A 26,311-nucleotide genomic window follows, 5' to 3' on the forward strand; every position below is an offset into this window, starting at 1 on the left:
TATAGGAAATAATTTCTATTATCAAAAATACGGGAAAGAAATGTAAATCGTAAAGGTCCAACGATGATATTATAAAGAAGAATACGATGATATTATTGACAATGAAGATCCTTATGAAAGAAAATTTCTACACACACATAAATTAAAAAATCTTATTCTTACGATTAAAATTATAAATTACTTTTAGTATTTATAGTTTTTATGATTTTTGTAATGGTAATCAGATCTTAAATAAAAAGATATATTTACCATATTCTTGCGTTTTAATAAAAGTACATATTTAAACACAAAAAATGTACTTTTATTAAAACGCAAAATTTTTGACAATTAAAAAGAACTTTTTGATATGATTTCCACTTTTTTAAAATTCCAAACAAGAAGGCTACAGATATTTCCCTCTCTCACAAAAAAACGAAGCAAAAACAAATTGAAAAGTAGTTTTTAATTTAAAAAACACGTTTGGGGAACATTCTTTTTTAATTAAAGTAGGGAAATTTCTAATAACTGACACTAAAATTTGCAACAATTGAAATTTCATGCTTTAATTGATCTAAATTTTTTTAATGAATATACTTTTATTAGTATACTCAAATATAACTATTTTTAGTTATAATGATTTTGTACTTTAGTGTTTATTTTATAATTCATTATCATAAATATTATGAAAATTTACAGGATGTAACGCCACATGCATGGAACTATTATATTAACTATTAACTATTTACTTATATTACTCAATTAACTGGTAATGAAAACACTAAAATATTAAAATAGCATACTATCATCGAAAACACACTAGTGTCCAAAATTCCAAAATTATAGCGTATCACGAAGTGAGTGAAAAATCGTTTACAAAATTTTCATCTTTACAAACATGAATGAGGCTGAATTAAATAAAAGTGTGTACTAAATCTCATTTACAACAAATCAACAAGAGAGTATGTAATATTTGAGCATTATTCTTCCTCAAATGTTTAAAAATTATTTCATATTTATTCTAGAAACTTATCACATATTATCCGTGTACGTTTCCTTTCCCCACATTCTCTAGTATTCTTATAGGTACAATAACCTATCTCCCCCTCTTCCCAGCAGTCAAACGATTTATTTTATTATAATAAAACTCAAATATAACAATCAGCGTTGATTTAAGCATTTCAATGCGATTTCTTGTTGTGTTTTTCTGAAAATCAATTTTGTTGTTCATTTTTATAGCATTCTTCACACAGCAAACATTAAAAAAATTATTATTTTTAGAGGCACAAGCGGCACAAAATTAAGATTAACAGTCATGTCTTTTAAATACTACAAACTATTTGTCTTAACTGAGCTTGTAACTAGCACTTCTTGTTGTTATTATTAATTATCAGTACTTGTAAAAATGGTCATTTGAATGACTTGAAGTGGTGAAATACATAACATGTCCTCAATTTGTATTGAAAATATTTTCGCAATAAACAATTTTTTTTAAGAAATCCATTACCTGACTAAAACAACAAACATTTTTCTATCATTCAATTAATTTCAATGATTACAACTCTCGCTGAGGTAAATCAGTGATTATCTTCTCATGAAGAATATTCGAGAGAAAAATTTCTAGTCAGATCATCAACTTAAACACTGCTGAACGTGTTTTAGATGCACTTAAGAAGGCAATGGCTGCTTGCTGTCTACATTCTAAAGCTAAAAATTGCAAGTAAGGCAATCTTTCCTAAGATTTGCCTCATTTGCACTATTCATTCTCACTAGGTGGCGCTGTGAAAGCTGTTTGATTATCTGAAGAGATTATGAGCGATTTTAAAGTCATTACATATTTAATTCTGCAGAATGATATTTAGAAATTTCTGTACTGATGAAAAATTTTCATGACTGTTGTACCTGCCAACATTCTCGTATAATTCATTAAACTAGCCGTCTTTGGTGACCAGTTTTTTAGCCCAAATTATTGATTCTCCAGGTTGTTAAATGGTTAATATGGAACACTTTAAAAAACATTTTACATTGTTATTTAAGACGGAAAAACTTAAATTAAATCAAATCAGTTTGCCAAAAAGTAAAAAATGTATATACCGAGAAATAAAAGAGGAAATGAATCCAACTATGAATTGAGTTAATGAGTGCAAAAGCAAATGATTGAATGTCCTGATGGACGCTTTTGAATTCCATCATATTATTTAGAAATATAATTATAGATAGTGTATTGAAAATATTATTAAAATTCAGGGAAAATAGCATGGAAATGGAATGGATATCATCAAATACCATAACAAATATCTAATTTAAGATTAAGATTAATTATTCTGGAAGACATAAATGTCAATTTCCTTAGGCAAGCATAATTAAGTTTTCTGTTTGAAGCCTATATCTTGATTTCGTTTATAGCGTCTTACCTCTGACTGGATGAACTTATTTGTAACGTTGCGAACCACTTTCAGAACATTTCTAATAACATTTTGAATTTCCATTAATTAGCTAAACGAAGCACTGAATTCATTGCAACTGTGAAATTCTCAAGATAGTTTGTTTACATCTGAACGTTGCCATTTGACAATAAAAAATAATAGCACTTTCTGTATTTATTTAGAAATTTATAAATGTATAAAGATTGTATCTATTAGAATTTTAGAAATTAGATTAAATATGTATCATTTAGCACAGTTAGTTTTATTTTAATAATAAAGTGGGAAATATGATCAAGCCATAGAGTTTTGTTTCAGATTAACGAATCAAAATAAAAGACACGATTCTTTAAAAAAAATCCTTTGTGTATGTCACTATAAAGTAATTAAATCTGATATTTGGGCCAAATATCTTCCCTTTGATGTGTCAAAGAATTTTTGAAGAGCGAGGGCAACCGAAACGTCGTCCTCGTCGATTGAACACGGTTTAATATTCCAAATTCACCTCTTGTAGACTTGGCATAAAATGAGACATTAATCTGACTTAATAGAGTTAATGCATTCATGTATTCAATCTGTTAACTGACTTAATTTAATCAATTCATAATGCTAAATAAATATAGTTATATTAACGTCCTAATTTGGATGTTTGCTTCCCTATGAGTAATCTGAGATGAATATTAAGATTTTAAACTGTAATGAGATAACCCGGATGACATCTGCATTGTACCCATTTCCAAGCTTCCAGATCACACTAAAGGAAATTTTTTTTTTAAATGTCAACTTAAATGTGAACCAGATCCATTACAATGGCGAATATTTAAATGAAAGGGGATTCGAACTGGAAACCATCCAGCCTCAGTATTAATACCTGCCCACCGAGGTTCCAAAAATAAACCAATTAATGGGTCAGATGAGTAAGTTTAAGGAATTTTATACAAAGATGGTTCTTATTTTCATAAAGAAACATTTTACTATCCAGCATTTGAAAATAATTTATTTTTTAGTATTTTTAAAATTATTTTTTTACCACTAGCGTTTAAATTATCTAGTTGGGAAAATATTCAGTTATTTACTTGGTAATCTTCTTAAGATAGTTAATCACCTAACGAGAGAGAAAAAAAGCTGACTCGTTGTTTTCCTTTTGTCTTTAAAGCGATAAACACGAAAGTCGTTTTGAGGCTTTTATAATGTTTTTCTTTTAGTTGGGGCCATCATTTTTATTTTTCAACTGTTCTTTGAAAACCAACAACAACAACAACAAAAAAAAAGATAAAGATTTCGCTGTAATGCATTACAAAAAGAAGAAAAACTATCTTTAAAAATTTAACGACATGCAAATAATGTTTCGGCCTTACATAGAAGGGTTTTTTTTTTTCTAAAAAAAAGTAAAGTTTTGGCTACTTATGTTTTAAAAAGCCATTTCAGCTAAGATTTATTTTCAGTTTTTGCTTTGTTTTGCTGTTTAATAAAAACTTAATAAAGTTGCCTGCATCTTTTTTTTCCTCTGAAATAATTTAACTTCGTTGAAATAAAACAATAAATTTATCCAAATTCAATAAGTGATAATATTTCGGCATAATAATATCTTCTTTTCTTTGTTATCTTCGAATTTTTTTTCAAATCTGATAAAAATGCAACAAGTTTTTGAGCAGAATATTTTCTTTTTGACTATCAAAAGCTAATTATTAAGCTGATATAACTAACCATAATTTACAGTATTCATATTTTAGAATAGTTCAAATGAATTGTGAGAAAGTTAAAAAGAAATCGCAAAAAAAAGAGACAATATTTTGACGGTTAAAAACTTTTTTATTCTGAAATTAATCTTTCTATAAATTTTGCATTAAGAATGAAAAAATATCTAATATGTTGAAATGTCTAAAAATTTTAATTTATATTACAAAACTCCATATAATATTGAAATTTTCAGAATTTTTCATTTGAATATGTATAATCTTTTCAATCAAATTTTATTTTAACGAAACATAAAAAGTCAACAAGGTGGTGTGGGAGACAGAGCATTTAAAATTAAAATATAAAATATTGAAAAAATTTCACTTTTTTCAGTTAAAACATAAAAAAATAATTAACATTGTTAAAAGTATTATAATTCAATCTTGTGGGGTCCTTAAGCGGTTTAGTAAAAGCCCGAATTAGTGTAACAGGTTACGTCACACAGAGACAATTTAAATACAAAATTTTGGAATAATTTTAAGATATATATATATAAGAGCATGGATCAAAGCAGGAAACACATGAAACAAGCATACACACACGGCTTCAGAGGGCGCTGTCTCTGACGCATCAAAGTCAGTTATGGTATTTTTAAACCTTTCTAGGGCCGTGCGAAGTATGCTTTCCGCCAAATATATCAATCTTTGTATGAAATTATGTAGGTTGGCATAAGTTCTGACAAATTTTTTTAGTAAGTCAGAAACTTAAATGCTTCAGTTTTTTATCTCAGACAAAGTGATGTGTCTTGATTTGTTACTTAATTATTAATTAACCAAATTAATTAATCAATCAAATTAAATTTATCTAATAAGCTAAATGAATCCCTTTTCTTATTCCAATTTCAAGCCTAAAAATATTTTAACATAATATGAGTAGAAAAAAATGGCCCTTTAAAGGGTTAAAAGAGTGACTAAAATCTTAGATATGAATTGAATTCGGTATTCAGTAATTATAAGGATTTTTTTAAAAATTTCATTAATAAAACTGTATTAGTAGTTTACTAAAAAAGAAGAAAATAATAATTTTATCAAAAATATGAAAACAGGAGGCATTAACAAATTTAATCATGTTTCATTTAATCTATATTTTAATTTAGCCACATTTACAATATATTTTATTTCTTAATGAATGTTTACGAATTTCTATTCTTTTGACATTCGTTGCGGATTCAAGGTTTAATAATAGTTTTTCTAATTCCTCTAGTTCTAAATTATTTTAAATTAAGCATCGGATACGAGGAATTAAAATAAACGATTTTTTTTTCTAAAAAAGGAAAATACTAATTGTTTATGTTGCCAAACGTAAAAAATACGGTTTTAAAAATGAACTTTTAAATTCTTCTGCAGACGATATTTTCACTTGAATTGCTATTTTATCCTTTTCATATTTTTAAATATGTTTTTATTTATAAGTTTGATTTAAAGGAAATAAATATCTACATTAGGTTTCAATGAATGAATGAATGATAATATCAAATTCAGATGAACTGAAAAGACCCCAAAAAAATAATTGCTTTTCTATAAATGTAAGCAGAAAAAAATTAAGCAATAGAGTTATTCAATAGGCCTTTCCTAAATTTTTTCCATACTAGATTAAAAAAAGGTCTCAGCCAGATATAATTTAAGGAACATTTTCAAATCCAATAATTTTTTAAAAACGTAGAAATGGAGAAATAAATATACTCCGTAAAATTACAGACTATATTGAAATGTTTATACCAGTGTCTTATATCATTGTTTATGTAGAAGTTATAAAATGGTTCTTCTCAGGAAATTTCTTAAGATATTTTTGTAATTTCCAAAATAATTCATATTGAGAGAAAATATTTGGTAATATAAAATATAAACTGTACCTACCATATTTTAGGATAAAATATTTTCTTCCTTTAAGATATTTAAACGCCATTGTAATAAACTGAAAAGTAAAAAAGAAATGGAAAGGTCAAAATATCTCTACAAAACGTCCTTGAAGATTGTCAGCCTTAGAATGTGTGCACAAAGGACTTTTTTCAGATTCTTTAGACCTCCATTCGATAAAAATATCTATGTAGTATGCAGTATATATTTATTCAGGCAGATGGTTACATAGAACCATAAATTCAAAAATTCTAATTCAATTCAAAAAATATCAAAAATAAATTTCCAGATTTAGAGAAGTGCAAAACATTAAAACATCAATTAAAATGAATCGAAATATGTATTTTAGTTAAGATAATTCCCCTGTAAAACCGAGCAGAATATTAGCTAATTAAGTAAGGAATTATATAGAATTATTAACATTAAGTATCTAAATATCAAATAAAGAATAAGAAAAAGGAACAAGCTTTCTTGCAAAAGTTACTAACATTCATTCATATAACAAAGACGTAAGTTAATTAATTCATCTTGTAACGATGATTGTTTATTATTATTTTGTTTATTAATTTTTTTCCAGTACTGTACTATAAATTTATTTAAAAGATAAGATGTTGGTTCATTATCAACAAAATATGATCCAATGTATTCATCTCACATGTTCATTTAATTTCGAATTTATTGCAAATATCATAATAAATATGATCGTAAAATCAAAGAGTAATGTAAAACAAAATACAGGGTGGTTATAATTCATCCCCTATAAACAGCATCCTACAAACGCAAGTGGATGAACGGATTGCAGCGAAATTTGGTATTACGACTATACACGAGATGCGCTGACGGAATTTCGAAAAAAAAAAAAAAAATTCAACATGTTCACCGGAGGGCGCTTTTTCTAGAAAAACATTAAATTTAACACAATAAACGACCAAATCGGAATACGGAAGTAATATTAACAATCCAGAACAAGAATTGGGAGTAATAAAACGTAAAACCGAGAAAAGCTGTCAATTCTAGGAAAAAAAATGTCGAGATTTGCATGCTTGCGAAGAAGAGTAAACTTTCTACAAAAAAGGTTAGGGAAAGAAACGTTTGCAGTCGTTGTCATGCTTTATGTTGATGTTTCCGGCTATAATGATGACGGCATCTTGTTGCAACGTTTAATGACTTAAAGAACTCCATAACTCTTTATGTGCGAAACATCACAACTGATCAGTTACGATCTGCTGTTAAACAAACTGTCCATCGACTTGAAATTTTGCAGGTGAATGAGGGTGGTCAATTGGAGCACCTTTCCCTACATGCTCCTGGACACAATTAACAACTGCTCCTCTTTTGCAATTTCGTCCGAATCTGTTCTTGTTTCTGCAGACTGAAATGTTTTTATTTTCTCCTCAAACAGCGTATTGTTATTATTATAATTTTTTTTTTACTTTTACTTAATGTGGTTTGATGACAAGATAATCAGAAACTAGTTAATATTGTTTCTGTATTCTGTTTTGGTCGTTTATTGCGTTAAATTTAATGTTTTTCCAGAAAAAGCGCCCTCTGGTGGAAATTTTGGAATTTTTTTTTTCAAAATTTCGTGAGCGCCTCTCTTGTATAGTCTATATACCAAATTTCGTTGCAATCCGTTAATCTGTTTGCGTTTTGTGATGCTGTTTATAGGGGAAGTTTAATTACAACCACCCTGTACATTATTCTTTGCTTTAGATTACGTTTTCGCTAGATTACTTTTGTCCTGTGAATGTAAGTCCATTGCAAACCATACTGGTGATATATTATTATTAATAATAATTAATACCAGTAATAGTATGTTTCCAATACCTATTAGAGTGTTGTTTACAATTAATGTACAAGTAATCATGTAGTAAAAATTTATTACTTGATAATATCTTTTATTCAAACTTTTTATCATTGAAAGGATAACACAAAGTGTTATTTTTTCATTAGTTATTAACAAAATCAGAATAAACTTTAGTGAAGCTTATTCTCTTCAAATTAATATTGTTTACTTAGGCATAATTTTTATAACAAACTTTCATTACATTCTTTTTAAATTATAAAAGAGTGGCATATAAAAATTTCAATTATCCAATCAGAGCATTGTATATATTTCATTATATTTCATATATTTATTATGATTTTCATAAATATATTAAAAGTGTCTTTTAGACAAGATTTCAACAAATTTAAAATTCAGAGTATGAAAATCGACATTATATAGCAATATTTTAATTCAGAATGAAATATTAACCCGATTTTCTGAAACTGATACTCATTTAATTTTATGGAAACTTCAAATAATAATAATAATAAAAAAAATGGAAACTGTTTTGAGTTTAAAAAAAATTGTTTAACAGCGAAATGGGTAAAAAAATCATAAAACCATTTGAACTCTTAAAAGAAAAGAATAAAACAATCGTAGGTAACCTAAATATTTTTCTTTACATTTATAAATCGAATATTCTAAGACATTTTTCAGCAGATTTTCTGTTAGAATATGGATTGAAATCTTATATTTCATGACAAAATGTCAGAGGTACCAAAATTCTAAAAATGTTCCTTAAATAAAATAATATAGAGTTTCAAACTTATTTTTTCAATGAAAGATAAAATAAGTTTGAAAAGAAAAAAGAAAGTTGATGAAAAAGAAAGCTGGCAGTGTTTAAATCTATGAAGTTCATAACCAACATTCATTCGAATTCTTTACGTAGCGTAACTTTTATGTTCAATGCTAATCAATGATTAAAAATCTTACCGCGGTTATGCGTAAAAAAAATCATTAATTTTAATAAATATTGAAATTATTAAGTTTATTTTGGCAGAAAAGTATGAAAAAAAATCTGATTGAAGACTAAACCAGGAAATATAAGAAAAAAGATCAACTTATATTTTTTTGATTAAACTAGGAGTCTAAATGGATATATAAGGTATCTCGAAATGTAGTTTGCAAACTTTAAATGTGGATCAGATAAGAAAAGAAGCAAGCTATTTTTCGAACAGAACATGGGGTAGCAAATCACAAGATTTTTAGAAAGACATACGGGAATCTTAAAAAATGAGTTAAGTTTGAAAAAAATCAGAAAATATAGAACAGAATCATCTTAACAACGCAGGTGAACATCATAAATAGTTTACATCAGGACATCTACCCTGGGGATAACACGGCCAGTGTTGACAATATGGCCACTTGGCAGCATTAAGTAAAAAAGATGTTACACAGCGGACCAAACCAAATAACTTCATTAATATTTCATATGGTAGAAGACAACTGCAGTTACTTCTTTTTACTTTCTTGTATACGTAGTATAGAGAAAGTACAGAAATTGTCAAATAATTCCCCGAGTTCAAAAGACACATTTTTGGAAAATGTTTGTCTGTCTGTGACAAAGGTAACTCAAAAACGAATTGAGCTACACGGTCGAAATTTGATATACGGTCTCTGTATCAAATTGATAGTAAATTCTGCTCAAAAGAAGTCCGTCTGTGCGGCTGTTCGAGTATAAGTTAACACCATAACTCTAAAACGAAGATAGTTATTTAGATATGATTCAGCATACAGATTTAATATCTATAGCACAGACGCTTGTGGAATTTTGAACCAAATCCAACCACCGGATTGACTGTTTGTCTGTCTGTACTTTCAAAAATAAGTTAACGCGATAATTAAAAAATGCAGTGACTTAAGTATATAAAATTTGGTATAAAAATTTGTGACTACAAGTTCAGTTTTGTGTCATTTTTTTCAACCTGTTGAGGAAAACATGACTAAAATGCAAATCTTTTTTTGGATATTATCAATGCATGCCAGGGATTAATGGCCAAATAACTCTTCAAGGGTGACTCGATAGATTCAATAAACATGCTAAATTTAAGCCAAAAGTTAATATTTCGTAACTTTTGTGCGCCAGTGCCATGCAAGGCGTTCTCTGGCATGACAAATTTTTTAGAGATTATGCGAGAAAGTTTAGGGGAGACGATTCCAGCTAGTTCTAGAGAAGTCACTGTTATTTTATTTTCATGTGAGGTTTGTTTTATTGTTGAAGTTATTTAATGGATAAAATACAATTCAATGTGAGGATTTTTATTGACCTTCTTATGCGATGAATGTTCTTAAAATATTTATGAATCGTGCAGGAATTACAAATCCATATTTACAAAAGTAAAACCACTTATGGCTGTAACATCTGCATGTTGTTTTTCTTTCAAAAATCATGATTTTTTTTTTGTTGCAATCCTCATTCTGGCGTATTTTATTATGTCTCTTACCGTTCAGGTCAGCATGTCAACAACAACGACAAAACAGCAACAACAGAGTTGAGAGCGGTCTAAATTTGAATTGAATCTGAAGATGAACTTAGCTATTGCAACATACATATCATCCTTCTGTTGTTACTCCAAATACGACGTCACTAAGAGTATGTTAGAGACACAACTGGTGGAAAACAAAACTTGCAAATCTGAACCAGAAAGAAAATCTCTCTTAACCCTTTCTAAGGCCGTGGGAAGTATGCTTCCCAGCAAATTTATCAATTTTTGTATGAAATTATGTAGGTTGGCATAAGTTCTGACACATTTTTTTAGAAAGACAGAAACTTAAATGCTTCAGTTTTTTATCTCACACAAAATGATGTGTCTTGATTTGTTACTTAATTATTAATTAACCAAATGAATTAATGAATCAAATTTAATTTATCTAATAAGCTAAATGAATTCCTTTTCTTATTCTAATTTCAAGCCTAAAAATATTTTAACATAATATGACTAGAAAAAAAATGGCCCTTTAAAGGGTTAAACCCACAACAAGAATTTGAATTGATTGAAATACTTTTGCTGTTTGATTGCTTATCTATTTGTTGATGTCAGATATCTTAATCATGATTACGCAAAGCAATTTCAGATATTATGCAGCATATAATATTTTCGTAAACAACGATGCTCCAGGAGTTTTCCCCTGATATCGAAAAGCAAAAAAGAGTCAGAAAAATAGTTGTGGGAGGAAATGAAGTTAAAATTATATTTTACTTTTAAAAAAGGCAAGACTTTTTTGAAAAGACCAAAATATGAGTAAAAATAAGATGGTGAGCAGCTGATTCTATTTGGTTTGTTATAAAAAATCCCATATCTAAAAATGTGATGTTCTGGATATGCGTATGTCCGATTTATAGATAATATATTCTTATGGGGACACCCCTGAAATGTTGATGAAAAGCTTTTGGAATGGCGGTTGGTTTTCTATTCGCTGATGAGTAAAGTAATGCTGTGGAGTTTGCTACCCCCATACTAATGACGGGATATATCTTCTGTCGAAGGAATTGTACCATGGTCGATGATTGCCATTAGCATTCAATCATAGTTCCCATCAGCATTCTAGAGTAACAACATGCAGATTATCCTAGATGCTTTGGCAGGATGGGGTCAGCTCTATTGAGGTTTATAGATAGGAAACTTGCGTAATGCTATGGTTTTATGAAGCAATACAAAACCACTTTTCATTAATCCAGTTTGAGAATTTTCATTTGCTTTGACTGTTATGCGTATTGTTAAAATTTCAGGGACAACTCTAAGCTTTGTTTTCATCTTTTGAATTTTCGTCATACTGAGAAGTTCCTCAAGTTCATTTAAATTATTTTGATTCAAATTCGATTTAATTTGAACAGAAATTAAATAAATTCAAAAGAGATAGAAAGATATAATGTTGTAACAATAAAAAATTAATGATATCTATTTCTTTTTATCATGATTATTTCGTCTTAAGTAAAGTAAAACTCAAATAAAATAAGAAATAAAAAAAATAAAAACGGGAAGTGGATGAATTATCAACGCTATCGAAAATACTTTCCCGAAAAGCTGTTTTAAAAAAGTTTGGAATTTGAAGATAAGAATCAGAAATGGAAACAAGATTTCATTAGAAAAAAGAATCATAAACAGCAGTAATAATCACCTTTGTTTCTTTCTTTTTTACCAATTTCACCACGATAATTGCAATTTTAGATTGAAATGAAAATGTCGCATTATCCTCACTTTTCACATTTATTCTAAGTATTCGAATGTTTTCCCTTCCAGATCTATACGTAGTCCAAAGTTCTTTTTTTTAATTAACACCCATACTGACTCAGTCTATAACTGGATAGTAAGACCCAAAGTGGATCAATGAGGAAATCAAGGGTAAAAATATATTATGTTTAAGCATTATCCAAAACTAATGTAGTAACAATTTACATAAAACAACGAAAATTATAAGTAAAAATAGTTCACTCAGTGGTAAAAAAATACAAAACACGAACCTGCAAGAAAACAAATATTTAAAAATATAAAATACTAGTTACAAAATAAGAACTAAAAAAAACTGCATTAAACAAACAAGAAATAAATAATGGAAAATAAGTAATTTTTAAAAGAAATATTTTAAATTATTGTATCCAAAGAAACACGAAGACGAATTTATACATAATACCAAAAGTTCAAAAACAACAGATAATGTTCTTAATAATTAAAAAATATTTAAAGCTATTAAAACAACTTTAAGAGATTAGATGATCGGCCTACATTCGAAGCCTACATTCACTCACTTATATAATTTGCTTACATATATAGTTTGCCATTCGAAGAATTATTCAGTTTTCCACAGATGATGATATAGATATTTAAACAGTTTCAATTAATGAATTCGAACTGCTTGAAATGGAAGTATTTTTCGATTTTATGATAGTATCGAAATATATTTTAAAGCAGTCTTTCTTTTTTGGGCTTCACTTCTGTTCTTAAATGAATAACTCAATTTATTCGGGGGGAAAACAAAATAAATAGAGTGGAAAAAAATAAATTTTATAAAATTAGATACATTTTAGGAAGCAATTAGGAAAAGTTAATGTGTGTTGTTTGCCGTACACAATGGATCAACTCAATTAAACAAACTGCATTTTTTACAATGAGCTACTTAAAATTAATTTTGATTTACAAATTAATTAAAGTTTTCATTTAATCCAGAAAAAAGATTCATATCATACATTTCTGGATATTTTTTTTTCTTGGTACTATTAATTAAGTTCATTTATCTCTTCCAAGATCGATATTTCTTAATTGTTTCCCACTTAATTTTCCAAAAACTTTCTGCTCCTAAGATGAAAAATTAGAAAGACTTAAAATGAAAATGTGTCTTAATGAAACTATTAATGGTTGCGTCCGCTGAGTTAACATATCTTTGAAAAATTTCCTCTCTCACCAAAGGATAGGACGCTTTAAACCTCAACTGCTGACGGTCGTTAAAATTATCCGAATTGCCTCTCATTACTTTAATGACATTGCTTGAGCACAAACGATAGCGCCTAAAACGCACGAAAATCACCGTACAGAAAGCGAGAAATTCACTTACTTTTTAATAAAATTTTGAAAAGCTTAGTTTCCACTATACTGCGGTATAGTTTAACGTGAAGTTGGCAACAGTTATGCAGTCTCTACTTTAATAGTGACCCAATGGCTTATTTCTAAAATTAAGTTTATACTTCTCTTTGGAAGAATGTTTTAAATGATATAAAGAATTTTGTTAGAGTTAATAAGTGTATTTCTGACCAAATTACACAGTGTAAATTTTTATATAGTCCCTTATTCCTCTTATAAGTATTTAAGACGTTTGACACGCTAAATTTTTTTAAAAAAAAGTGTCCCTAGTTTGCAACCAAAACGTACCGAATTTTGAAATTTTGAATAGCACATGACACAGTATATATTTCCATATTGAATAAAATCAATGGCCCATTGGCACTTGTTTGAGGCGGGCATTGATTGGCCTGAAATAATGAAAAAGTGAACAAAGGAAATTATTTAATCTGGATTATTTCATGTATTTTGTTATTTTAGATAAAAATGATTTTTTCCCCTTTCTTTTGACAGTGATGTACAGATTTATAAACTAACTTATGAAACGTTAAAAAGTATTCTAATAAATACCTTAAATAAAAAAAAAATAATTAAATTTATTGCAAATTCAAAAAATATCGGTACAATATAGATATGACTAACTTTAGTATTATTAGTACAAGTAGGAAACGATGTAAAATCATTTAAATGCTGATTAAGTGGTAAAATAATTTTTTTCAAAAATAAAATTTAAATTTATATTACCAAAGAAAAAGTAATTAAAAAAAGAAAAATTATTTCAAACAACACAAGAATATATTTTAATTAAAGCAATATCACACAAAGGCATTTTACATCTATTGCGTGAACATGTATTAATTTCATTAAAAATTTACATTTATTGCAACTGCTTTGTGAAATTCTGATATGCGATGACTTGTCATAGATTCGTTTAAGGAGGGTTACAGATTTAGACTCGAAATCATCAACCATACCACGTGCATATTGTAAACGTCAGAGTGAAAAAAAATTCTCTTTAGAAGAGGCGGTAAATTTTGGACAAGTAAAAGCTATCTCATGCACTGTAGCAACTTTAAAATTACGATATGTACCAAATAATTTTCTTTAGAATTAAAATCGATACATGTAACGTCAATGCAATAGAAAGTTAGAAATAGATAAATTAAGATATTGTTACAAAATTTTTTCTACAAATACCGCCAATCAATCGTAATAACGCAGCGCATTTAATCGCTAGTTCAGCAGCTTACTTGCTGTCTAATCCTCCAATTCTGTTACTTGTCGGCGACTCCGACTACTTTCACACACGACTTCAATGTAGCTTCAGAGTGCCCGTCTTTTATAGTTCCGGGGAGCGGGGCTAGAATCTTCCAGACCAATAAGGACGTCTCTGGGTGTATCTCGGGATCGTGAAACTTTTCGAACTTTCCAGTATGATACATTTTGTTGCCAAAGTCGCCAAATTCATCGCCAAATTTGTCGCCAAGCTCTGAGGTCATTGACTCGGCACCAGCTCAGCATGCACAGGACAGATCATACAGCGTCTTTCTTACGATGACATTATTCGTGGTGGGAAGCAAATTACAGATTAGTAACAATATTATAATTTAGTATATGAATCGGGAGACGAAGTTATGGGGATACATACGTAATTAAATAACCGTGAATAATTTTCTGCTGAAATTTTACAGGAAGGCAATCCACTCCAGAGTGGTGGAGTTACATTTCCTTCCAATTTCAGATGATACACATATTATTCAAGACCACTTGCTGCATCTGGATCAGCAACAACCACAGATAAGTAGTCTCCAGCAACTAACTATATCATAGTTCTTTTCTAGCATAAATTCTCTACTTTTCTCAAACAATTATTATCTAAGTACAACAGGCATGAGCAGATTGATCTGGAGAACTTCGGATGAGTTCTTGTCACATTGGCTAGGCAGAATATTCTAAACTACTTTTCATTCACGGATTCGAACACTTTTCGCCATTTGACGAATGAAATGATTTAATGAAAATAGGCGTGAGAGGAAAGATGAAAAGAGAAGATGTATACATTTAACAATAACGTGAATTTGGATTATTTGCAGATTTAGAAAGCGAAAAGCCGGCGTCTTGGGATAGGGGTAGCGCGTCTTTCCCATGATCTGGGGGTCCTTGGCTCGAGTCCCGGTTCGGACATGGTGGTTCTTCATCTGTTCTATCTGTCAGATGTGTGAATGTGTCCCCCCCTCAGTAAAAAGGGGCTGTGCAAGCGAACATTACGTGTGAGTAGCAAAATCGTACTCTTGGCCCTAGTTGACGCACCTAAAAAAACAAGAGACGCTCTCACTCGGCTTAAAATCGCCGACTTCGATCAGCGAACTTGTCCATGGCCAGTGCCATCAGAAACAACAACAACAGAAAGCGAAAACGTTGTGGATAATTCGTGATATTGTGAGAAAGGATTTTAAAGGACAAGAAGATACTTTAGAATAATTTTTATATACTCTAAAGTGCCTAACTATTAAATTCAGACTAATAAATGGAAAATTTCTGTTCTTAAAATTTGATAATTGATTTTTTTACAAAATAATAATATTTTTATGTTCAAACACTTCTTTTTTATTCGTTATTGAATTTTTTTTTTGTTAATATTATTTCTTACTGAATTTTTTGAATTAAGGATATTATATAAAGTATTCTTTGTGCAACCCTTGAAAACGTTTTTGTCACTTGAACCAGCCATACATGCAATCAATCCGCAATTTTGAGTTAAAATAAAACAGTTCGGTCGGAAACGATACGATACTTTGGAAACTAACTGACATACAAGTAGGGAAAAAAAACTGAACCAAAAAGTATCCAATGACGCGGAAACCAAGAACAAAGAATGATTAAGAATTCTGGAATTCGGCTAATCCTTCCTCGTCTCACACCTTAGAGAGGCAAAATCATCGAAAAGTGGCAGTCTCAGGATACTGAAGCAAACAGTAACAGGATTAAAACTACCACAAATAATTTTTGTTATAAGCAGTCCCAAAATCTACCTATCAATTCTTTCAAGCATCAAACCTACATTTATTAATGGCCTGCGCTGTCAGAATCAATATTTGCTCTTTAGTTATTTTAATCCCGTTATTTTCCTTAAGAAGATTACTAAGATGAAATAAATGGAATCTCATGCGTGTCCCATGCCATTTGAGTGGCCTATGACTTCAAATTTAATCTATTCAATGTTCCTCTAAAAATGATTTTGTTCGTGCATCATAGTATCGAAAAGACGAAAATAATCGATACTGGATCTATTACGGTAGCCATTTCATAGCAACAGTCTCAATGGTTTGGAATATTGGAATATATATCCAAGACTACTGAAAAAAGGATTATTGATTTCATCAATTTCAAAGTATATTTATGATTCAAAAATGAAAGAGGTTACTTTTTTATTTTTATATTTTTCTTATACTGGTCTTGAAAGTAAATCTTGAAGATAGAATTAAGCAAACTTTATTTTGAGAAAATAATTTCTGGGTCAAGGGGTTGAGGTTTTTATAAAATAAAATAAAGCCCCACTTTTTATATAACTAATAATATTTCTATATTTTTATATTAAATATATTATAAGCAATACATAATAACTTATTTTTCAGATATCATCCTTAGACAAAATGTTCTTTATCAATCCATATTATAAATTTATCGAACAGGAAGTCAATAAAAATTAAAGGGATTTGAAAAATCGAAAGTGATGATCTTTTTATATTGATTCTTCTGTATTTTGGTTGTTTTAAGAAATTTATTTGTGCTTCCAGAAATAAAATTATTTTTTAAAAAAAGCTTTATCAAAACTTTTCTTCCAATAGCGCACGAGAGTATGCATTAATTAAGACAACAGAAAAGATTAGTGCTAAAGATACTTAAAAATTTTCTTTAAATTTATAAAATTGTATGTAAATTAAAGTAATGCTAAAACCTAAAACCAAAACTTTGGATTTTGAAGATGTGTAAAAAGGACTTTTGTACTGTACATTGTTCAGATATTATTAAGGCTAAATTCTTTAAATTGTTGATTAAAATTTAATTAAAAGCTTGAATATCTTTTCTTTCTGCTTAAATCTACCAAATTTGAAGAGTGTTTTGATCGATTTTTGTATCATGCAATTTAAAGATAATATCCAGACTTTAAACAGTATCATGTTAAAAACAAAAGAAACGGATTTTTCTCGGTTATTTTTAACTTTTATTGACCAGACACAATTTTTTTCGATGGCTCTCTCTCCACCAATGATTTTATTATTTGTGGAATTTTAAAATTATTCATTTAATATGCAGAGACTGACAAAAGCTTCATAACTGAATTAATTGCCCATAATTTTTTTCATCAGTAACCCATAATTTGCATGGTTTTTAATTTAATTTAATTATACCTTACCTGCCAAAAAAATTACATATATGTTATATATCTAGAAATCACCCATACAATTTTTAAAAAAAATCACTAGAAATGCATTTAAATTTTCCAAATTTGCTGCACATTAATACACTGGTCTTGCCCGGTCGAATTGCTTGAGGATAGTTTGAAGGTGTTAGAAGTAGAAAATGATAACCTTAAAATTTTTCGCGATTAAAATTCCTGAAAAAAAAAACAATAAAAATTGCATTTACTGTTATAACCCAAGCATTTGGTTCAATAGCTCGCAAGCCGCAGATGGAATAAACAACTTTCTTTTTTTGAGAATGAAAGTAATATATATTACTCCCATATATATATATATATATATCGGAAATTTTGAGCTGTAGTTAGATGACAAGGCAGAGCTGAAGGCGGCAACTTCTTTTCCAGATTTTAATGTTCCTTAGCCGGAAGGTACTCGATAAACATTAAGTGCCCACTGGGGCCGTCTACACTGCAGATTTTCGGAAGAATTGAATTTCCAGCCTGGGGCTGTCCGGTCACAAGGCTGTAACCTAAACGCTCAGCCATCGCGATATCTCTTCTGATTGGAGAAAAATTCAATAAGATGGAGTAGCCACAGGGCTGAGACTTTGCGATATCTCTCACGATTGGTGGAAAATATTATTAAATGAAGAAATCTCAAATGAGTTTCTAAATGTCCTATTTATTCGATACGTAGCGTTTATATATCAATATAGATGAAATCATACTTCACGGCTAAATCAGTTGATAATCTATATTTAGAAGTATTAGAATTTAACCACTTGTGGGATTATTCTCAACAAGTCTCATGGATTCGCGAGATACATTGAATGCAGAATCTCTAAAAGATTCACTTTATCAATTCTACTTGAATTACCAAGAACATAAATAAAAGCAATGGCGACTTGCCAATTCAAAGAAGAACAGGATGGCAAGAAGATGCACTGTAATTGGATAATTCTTATGTTCGGTGACAAATGCTATATTTTTTGGCATTTTAACAGCTTTAAACGCCAAAATTTCAATTAGAATATTTAAAGTTAGTTTAATCTGTTTCTCTCTCAGTTAACGCAAGAAATGTATCTTAAAATAGAAAAAAAGGCTTTGTTTGAATAATGGTTTCATGATAAAAAATCAAAGAAATAAATTAAATTAAAACGAGAAGTGAATTCATACAATAATTAAAACCAAAAGTAAAAAAAAAACAAAAAAAAAAACTTAAAGACAAAGAGAACTGAAAATAAGGGACGGAAAGATTATTTTTTAATTTCATTTTGCAGAAATTTTTGTTAACAGAATCGAACAACTAATGTAATCAAGTCAGAAGATATGACAAATGAATGAAGTCTAGAACATTATTACTCAATGTGGTTTACGATATTCAAATTTTCAGATGTTTCTTGATAGCAAAAGATATCAAAATCTCAAACAGGAAAGTTTCTGTATTTCATTCTGCACCTCCAAAGATCGAACCTCAAACGACTAAATAAGTACATTTCTTTGCTGTTGTATTGATAGATTGCAATCTAACTCTTTTTTTTTCATTTAAGGTGTACGCACACACTAGAAGATTTTTTTAAAATTTTAACTTTGAAAATCCAGTTTTTTTCACAGTAGGTCATTAATATATGTTTAAACTCATTTCAGTGAGAAAAACCATATTACACTAATTATTAATTAATTAAATAATATTTAATGAGCTAATTAGCCTATTTTTTGAAACATGATATCTTAAATTCTAATTTGTACAGACACACAATTCCAGTTGGAAATGATGTCTAATATTAGTCTTCATGTTGTCTGCCTCAATCAAGTTATAAAAATATATAGTTTTTTTTAACAGTTTTTTCATCAACGATGAATAGAAGAAGCGAGATTTTTTCTGTCATTTTAACTTTTAAATAGCTATTAAAAATTTATTTCTATAAATATAACTTTTATTGAAGCACAAAATATACTCTATTTTATACAGATTATTTTGATATATAAATAATTGTATTTGGTTCATTTCTTGTTGAGTTATGATTGTCTGAATGAAGCAACATAGTGGAAAAATATAATTCTTCATAAAATGAGTTTTAAAAAAACCGTAACTAGAGTTTTTAATGAAACCATCTAAAGAAAAATAATTATAGCTCGAGATATATTTCGAATATTGACAACATCTTGGTATCGTTTGAAAGCTAAAGGATCAGAAAACATTATTAATAAAAAAAATATATTCGATATTTTGAACGATTTTTGAAGTTTCAAGTGTGTACATACACCTTAATATTTATCTTTACGAAACACTTCATAAGACTTGTAAAATAAGAAAATTTCAAAAATAATAAAAACGAAGTATAATGATAAAAAATTCAATAGTTACAGAATTTGGCAAGCCTGTATTTTTTTTGTTATCATTTTCAATAAACATTTTTCAACAACTTTCACATTTAACGAAGTATACTATTATATATGCGCTACGATATCAGTTGTCTTTGTGTCTTTCAGGGCCTGGCAATATTTTTCTTCTCATATTCCAAAGTAAAGCGAAGGATGAAAAGCACGAAAGCAAAATGATCACGACATATTCAGATTAAGAAATTTTGTCACTCATGGATAGAAACCTCGTTTACTATTAAAAAAAGCGAAGAACTTGCTTCTTTTCTTTGATAAAAATAAAACAAATGTGCAGTGATGGTCAAAATTATGGATTCATTTCTGAATTATTAATACAAGAATTTGTGAGTTTCGGTGATAAGATCTTATTTGAGATTTATTTTTACTCTTTTTTATTTAACATGACTTGCTTCATGTTCAATAAAAAAAAATTAGAATTCAAAAATGAAATTTGTATTGTTTTCCTGACACTATAAGACATCTGAAATTTTCCAGTGGTGTGTTTTTGGTGGCACTAAAATATCATAATAAAAAGAATTTAATTACTTTCAATTAAATATTGATTCCACATGAAAGGCTTCTTCAAATTGTGTAATTTTTTTGAAGTTGATTACAAATTTTCAAGGTATTTGTAGTCATAAATTATGAAATATATTAGATTCTAAAAAGTAAAGAATAATATCATTAAAAAAATGGAAACACACTTTTATTAGAGTAATGCAAAATAGAGTTTTTTTTCCAAAGACTAAATTATAAAATTACGAGGTATTAAAAATAATGAAAACAAGGAAATGAAGCTACAAGGGATATAATAAAAAATATACTAAAACATTCCTCAAAAAATTAAAAATATATTATAAATATGATTAACATTCTAAAGGTATTTCTTAGTGCCTCAAACTTTTATAATTTATTTTTATATTTCTTTGTTATAATCAAAAATTATTTAATTACTTTATTGCACGCAAATAAAAAATATTTTTTAAAAAACTTGTTTAACTGTTATTTATTGAAGTATAATCGATTCTAATGATAAATCAGAGATCCTTGAATTTTATTAATTGCATTTTAAGGGATGCAGTTACTAAATAATTAAAGAAAACAATTTTTAATAGATAAATGAATATTTAAGCTTGGCTTATTTTGTGAGAAAGTGAGTCATACATTTAATGAATCTGTAAAATCTCGAAAGAGACATCACGACTCAAAACGTCTTCGAGAAGTGTCTTTCACAAAATTACAATTTACGTTCGACCGGTGTTTATCCCTGCGGACTGTTATTTCGTCATGCACCTATCCCTTATTGGATGTTGTGAATAAACTATATTGATTCAGAAAAATTAAACTAATTTTAGAGAATGTAAAAAATATAAGTAATACTAATACTAATGTTTTATTATTATAAAAAATGTAGCTAAAGTAATATAATATTTAAAAAAATGCATTTTTTTGGTGGTTCTAAATGTAAGAATGATTCACTTTTACAAATATAAAAAAAATTGTGAGTTATTTCTTATATTGCTTTTCAATCCAAATATCTATATAAGTGAGAGAATATTATTATATATTATTCATACGAATAATTCTTTGGCTAACATTGCAAAACATTACATATACTATGCTATAAACGCTACATATTAATATGCCATATAGTTAGGCTAAATTGCCTTATTAAAGAATCTTTTTTTTATTTTTTGTATTATTCGTTACATTTTCTATCTCGAAAAAGCCAGTAGTTTAAAAAAACTCGACAATTTTATGAGCTCTATTCGATAATTCAATGCAAAAAGTAAGAAATCATATTTTTATGTATAAACACTATTCATTTTCCATATAGTCCCTTTTCTGTTTTATTTACTTAGTCCAATTAAGCCAGAGGCCCTTCCCCAACCATGAAGCGTAAATTTTCTATATCTTCAAAATATTTCAGTAATAAACACATCATTAGATGAAAAATTTTTGACAACCATTTTTTTTTGTGTGTGTGTGTATTTGGAAGCAGAATGTAATCCAAAGGAGCCAAATCGAAAGAACAGAGCAAAGAAAGATGCAGAAGAATTTAATTACATCACTGCATAGTATCATACTCGTAACTGTAACAATGTGAGCTGAAGTACCATTGTGTTGACATTCTTTTTTTGCTGGATGATATAGTTCTTTCTATATTTCTGAGTTTACATGACACGGCAAGGTAGGATAGTTCTGTTACATAAGTGATTTTTTCCCCTCTTTCAGAAAATCATAAAAAGATTATGCTAAGAGCATCCCAGAAAGAATTGTGATCATAAACTTCCAAGTTGAAGGAAAGTCTTTCGCCTTTTGGAAGAAAGAATGCAGCATTGCAATCCATTGTTTTGATTTAGCCTTTCATCAAGTTGACAACTCTCAATCCAATATTCCTCCAGGGCTATACAACAAAGTTAAAATTGCTCTAGATTCTTTTGATATTTCATTTTTTTGTCAACAATTCTTTTGATCCTCTTCTGATCTCCAATACGTAATCACATTATCAATCTTGGGAGGAGATTTATAATGTAAAATAGAATATAAAATGAGATTTGAAATATGCTAATTATATCTTAGAAACTCATAGTTTTAACAGTTCCAGATACCCTCATATTTGTAACATAAATCGTTGTGTCATGAATTTTTCCAACAATCTCTTGAGGGGAACATGTGCTTATGCAGTCACTTGGAACTCCATTGTATAGATAAATAGTTATTTAGTTCCCATAAAATTCTCCAAGCTTAATTTTGGTTTTCTGAGAAGTTTCCTCTTTTAGAAAATAACGCTTCATCATTACTAGAAATTTTTTCTCAACCATCTTTCAAAAATTATTATCACTTAATCTATTTATTTAAATGTCAGCCTAAACCTAATGGATGTATCTGATCCAAACTTTGTATGATAAACCTTTGAGAATTGTTGACAGCAAAAATGAATCTCCATTTGGTCTAATAGCTCCATATCTTACACTTTACATTTACTTATCGAAAACCCTCGCATAAATTTAAAACCGAAATTTAAGTTCAGGATTTAAAACCAAAAACAAGTAATGGGCTAATGAGACGAAGACGAACCTTATGAATACGGACCCTTGTGTTGCTGTCATGATGTCTCTAGTTAACACAAAACAATTAAGCGTGTACAGAAAAAAGACAAAGATAACGATGGAAGAAAGGAATGAAGATGAAGATGCCACTCATGTCAAGACTATTACGTGGAAGGAGGTAACCAAAGAATTGAAGACTAATAAAATTTGCTGAAAAATATTTATCTTTGACAGCAAAGGTTGTTATGAAGTTATACTGCATACACAGTGAATTTTGAAAATTCGATTATAATCTTGTAAGCATGCGCATATTCACATAAAGTACAGTAAGCATGCGCATACTGTACTTTATATTGAATAATTTTTATGGTAATTTAAAATGTTGTTTATTTTCCTTAAATATAGAATTAAATGCGCAAGTTTTAAAGTTAAAAATATTATACTATTTCAGATATTATTTATTCAAATGTGGTTGGCAAACTGAAAAATGATTAACGCACTTTATGTGCTCAACTTCAACTAGTGGCAACAAGTAAATATTTCAGAAAAATAACCTCAATCACCCGGAGTAATCTTATTTTCTGGTATTGACGAGGTCTCGCTGGTGCTGGATAAGGAAGATTCTATTTCGTTGCTTATTTTAAATCATTCTGTTCATTTTAGAGACAAACAATCGTAATGTATTCTCATACCTAAAAACAAATAAATTTTACAAATAATAAATATATTCGATTCGATGTGCTTATGAGATCTAAATTTCTGGATGGTACTATGCATTTTTATATTTTTATTTAATAGGAAAATAATATGTTAAGAAAGTTCCTTTTGTTACTCCTTTCCATTTTCAGAAGGAACAGAACAAAAGGTTTCATAAAAAAGTTGAATAAGCAACTGAAACTTTACACACTTGTTCTTTAAGACAAAAGAAAGAATGCTGTTAATTTCTCAAAGAAAAAATGCTAATCACATGTTCAATTAAACAGTTACTGACTGAGATAACATCGTTTTTCTGTAGTAACTTGGACTCGTATTATTTGACTAGAAACATTTTAATACCATCTACAAATTCGAAAGTTTCCTTTTTCAAATGATACCACATTTTCAATTCTTCAATTTTTATTGAATCTTATAAAATTTAAGGCAGACAATTTTGAAATACAGTAAGATTCTGATTTACTCAACCATTTTTTTAAGAAAAATCTGTTTTATATTTTTTGGAGTTTTTTTTAATTGATTTAAAGTAGTAATTTAATGAAAGAAATGAGAGATCATTAATATACTCTTCAATAATCAAGTATGCTATACCAATAGGATTATCTGTATTTCAGTAATTTATACAAAATTAATTTCTATATTAAAAATATAACACCGAAAATATTTATTTTTCGAACAATTCCGGGTATATCAACTGGTATCATACAAAACATCATTAAATCGGCAGATTTTTTTCATCCATCGTTCTTCATTTCAAGAAACATTTTATCAAGCAGATGCACTAAAACATCATTCAAACTCAACTTTTCTTAAAAGCAGGAAAAAGTTTCAAGGCTCAGAGCTTTAAAAAAATAATCTAAGAACTTTGCTGTTTATGTTACACGAAGAGTAATCTAAACACTTCTGCGACTTATTCTATTGTTAACTCACTTAGCCATGAAACAAGAGCAAAATATACTCCAGATCGTAAAGTAATAACTAAGTAGCTTTAGTACTTTTTAATTATATGTTAACTCGAATTTTTTTCTTTCTTCCATATGACGTATTCAAAATTCAAGTGTTGGAATTAAAGTAAAAAAAAATCAACTTCAAGGTTTTGTATACATCTTAGTTCTTGTGACAAAAAAAAAGGTCTCTTTGCTAGACGACCATTATACGAGTATAATGATGCAAAAACGGTAAAGAACTAAAGGAATCAGAATTACACTTTATAATCGTTTTGTTCATTTGGCACAAATTAATTTTGTCAATCACAGATCTGTGATGATATATTGAACTTAATAAAGAAAAATGTCGAAAATTCGATTAATCCATTAAAATGCAAGCTGGAGTGAAATTATAGATAAAAATTAAAATAATATTTAATAGAAATATTTAGTATCAAATTTCTGTTTGTATTGGACATAATCAATTACTAAACAAAGTTTCCTACTGGACAAGCTTTTAAAATGATTTACAATGAAATTCTTAATTGGTGAAAATAATTACTTACTAGTGGGTTTCGGTTTAATTGCATCTAAAAAAAGAAAAAAAAAATATTCTAAAGAGATTCATACCTTTAGTCCAAAACATCGTAATCTGATTATATTGAAGAAATGATTAGCCTGTCTTCATATCATTTTTAAAACTTTACTCAATTATATATTAATTTTAATATAATATTAATAATTAGTATTAAAGAGTTATTAATACTGACATTAACGGTAACATGCATACAAAAATGTATTTAATGTATTTACAACATGTTTGTGTTTAAAAGTAATTACTTAAATAATGAATTGTTATAAAATATAATCAAAATATTTTTAAATTTGTTAAAATTACAGAAATAAAATTGCCATTATAGAAAAGTTATTTTTTCAATTTTGTAATGACGTATGAAGGTTTTTTTTGCGATAATATATTTTAAAAAGTAAGTGTTAATATTTCGATTGATTTTTATCAAAAAAATCTATTTAAACTGTTGAAAACCCTCTTCTTGGCGAGCATATATTACATATCAACAGAGTAATGAATCTCTACAGAGTACCCCAAGCAATTGAGACAGAATCTAGCCAAACAATCCTATTAAATGAATATTTTAAATAAATTAATACTTATTCAAGACGAACAGTATGATATTGTCGTATGCGAGGCACATTATATATGCATCGATTAATCAGTTTTGTGTGTAAGAAACCTGATATCCCTTTACTCCTATTTGTCCCCGCAGTTCCTTCTCCCGTGCAATCCTGCATCATTGTAAAGCGTTCGTATTCGTCGTTTAGGCAGCGGTGGTTTGTCTAATGGCTCCCCAAATTAGTTCCATTTAAGCCATTATCGATCTTGCCCAATCGATTTTACATCGTTACCGCCCTTATTTGT

The 26,311-nt window shown here is 28.5% G+C and overlaps 1 protein-coding gene across 2 annotated transcripts in view; it reads right to left on the reverse strand.

Moving 5' to 3' along the window:
• Window positions 1-26,311, reverse strand: part of LOC129965402 (1-phosphatidylinositol 4,5-bisphosphate phosphodiesterase epsilon-1-like) — a 365,955-nt gene that overhangs the window by 213,554 nt on the left and 126,090 nt on the right. The gene's annotated exons all lie outside the window — the stretch shown is intronic.

This window comes from Argiope bruennichi, chromosome 4, assembly GCF_947563725.1.
Source record: "Argiope bruennichi chromosome 4, qqArgBrue1.1, whole genome shotgun sequence".
In the NCBI taxonomy this organism is placed as follows: Eukaryota; Metazoa; Arthropoda; class Arachnida; order Araneae; family Araneidae; genus Argiope; species Argiope bruennichi.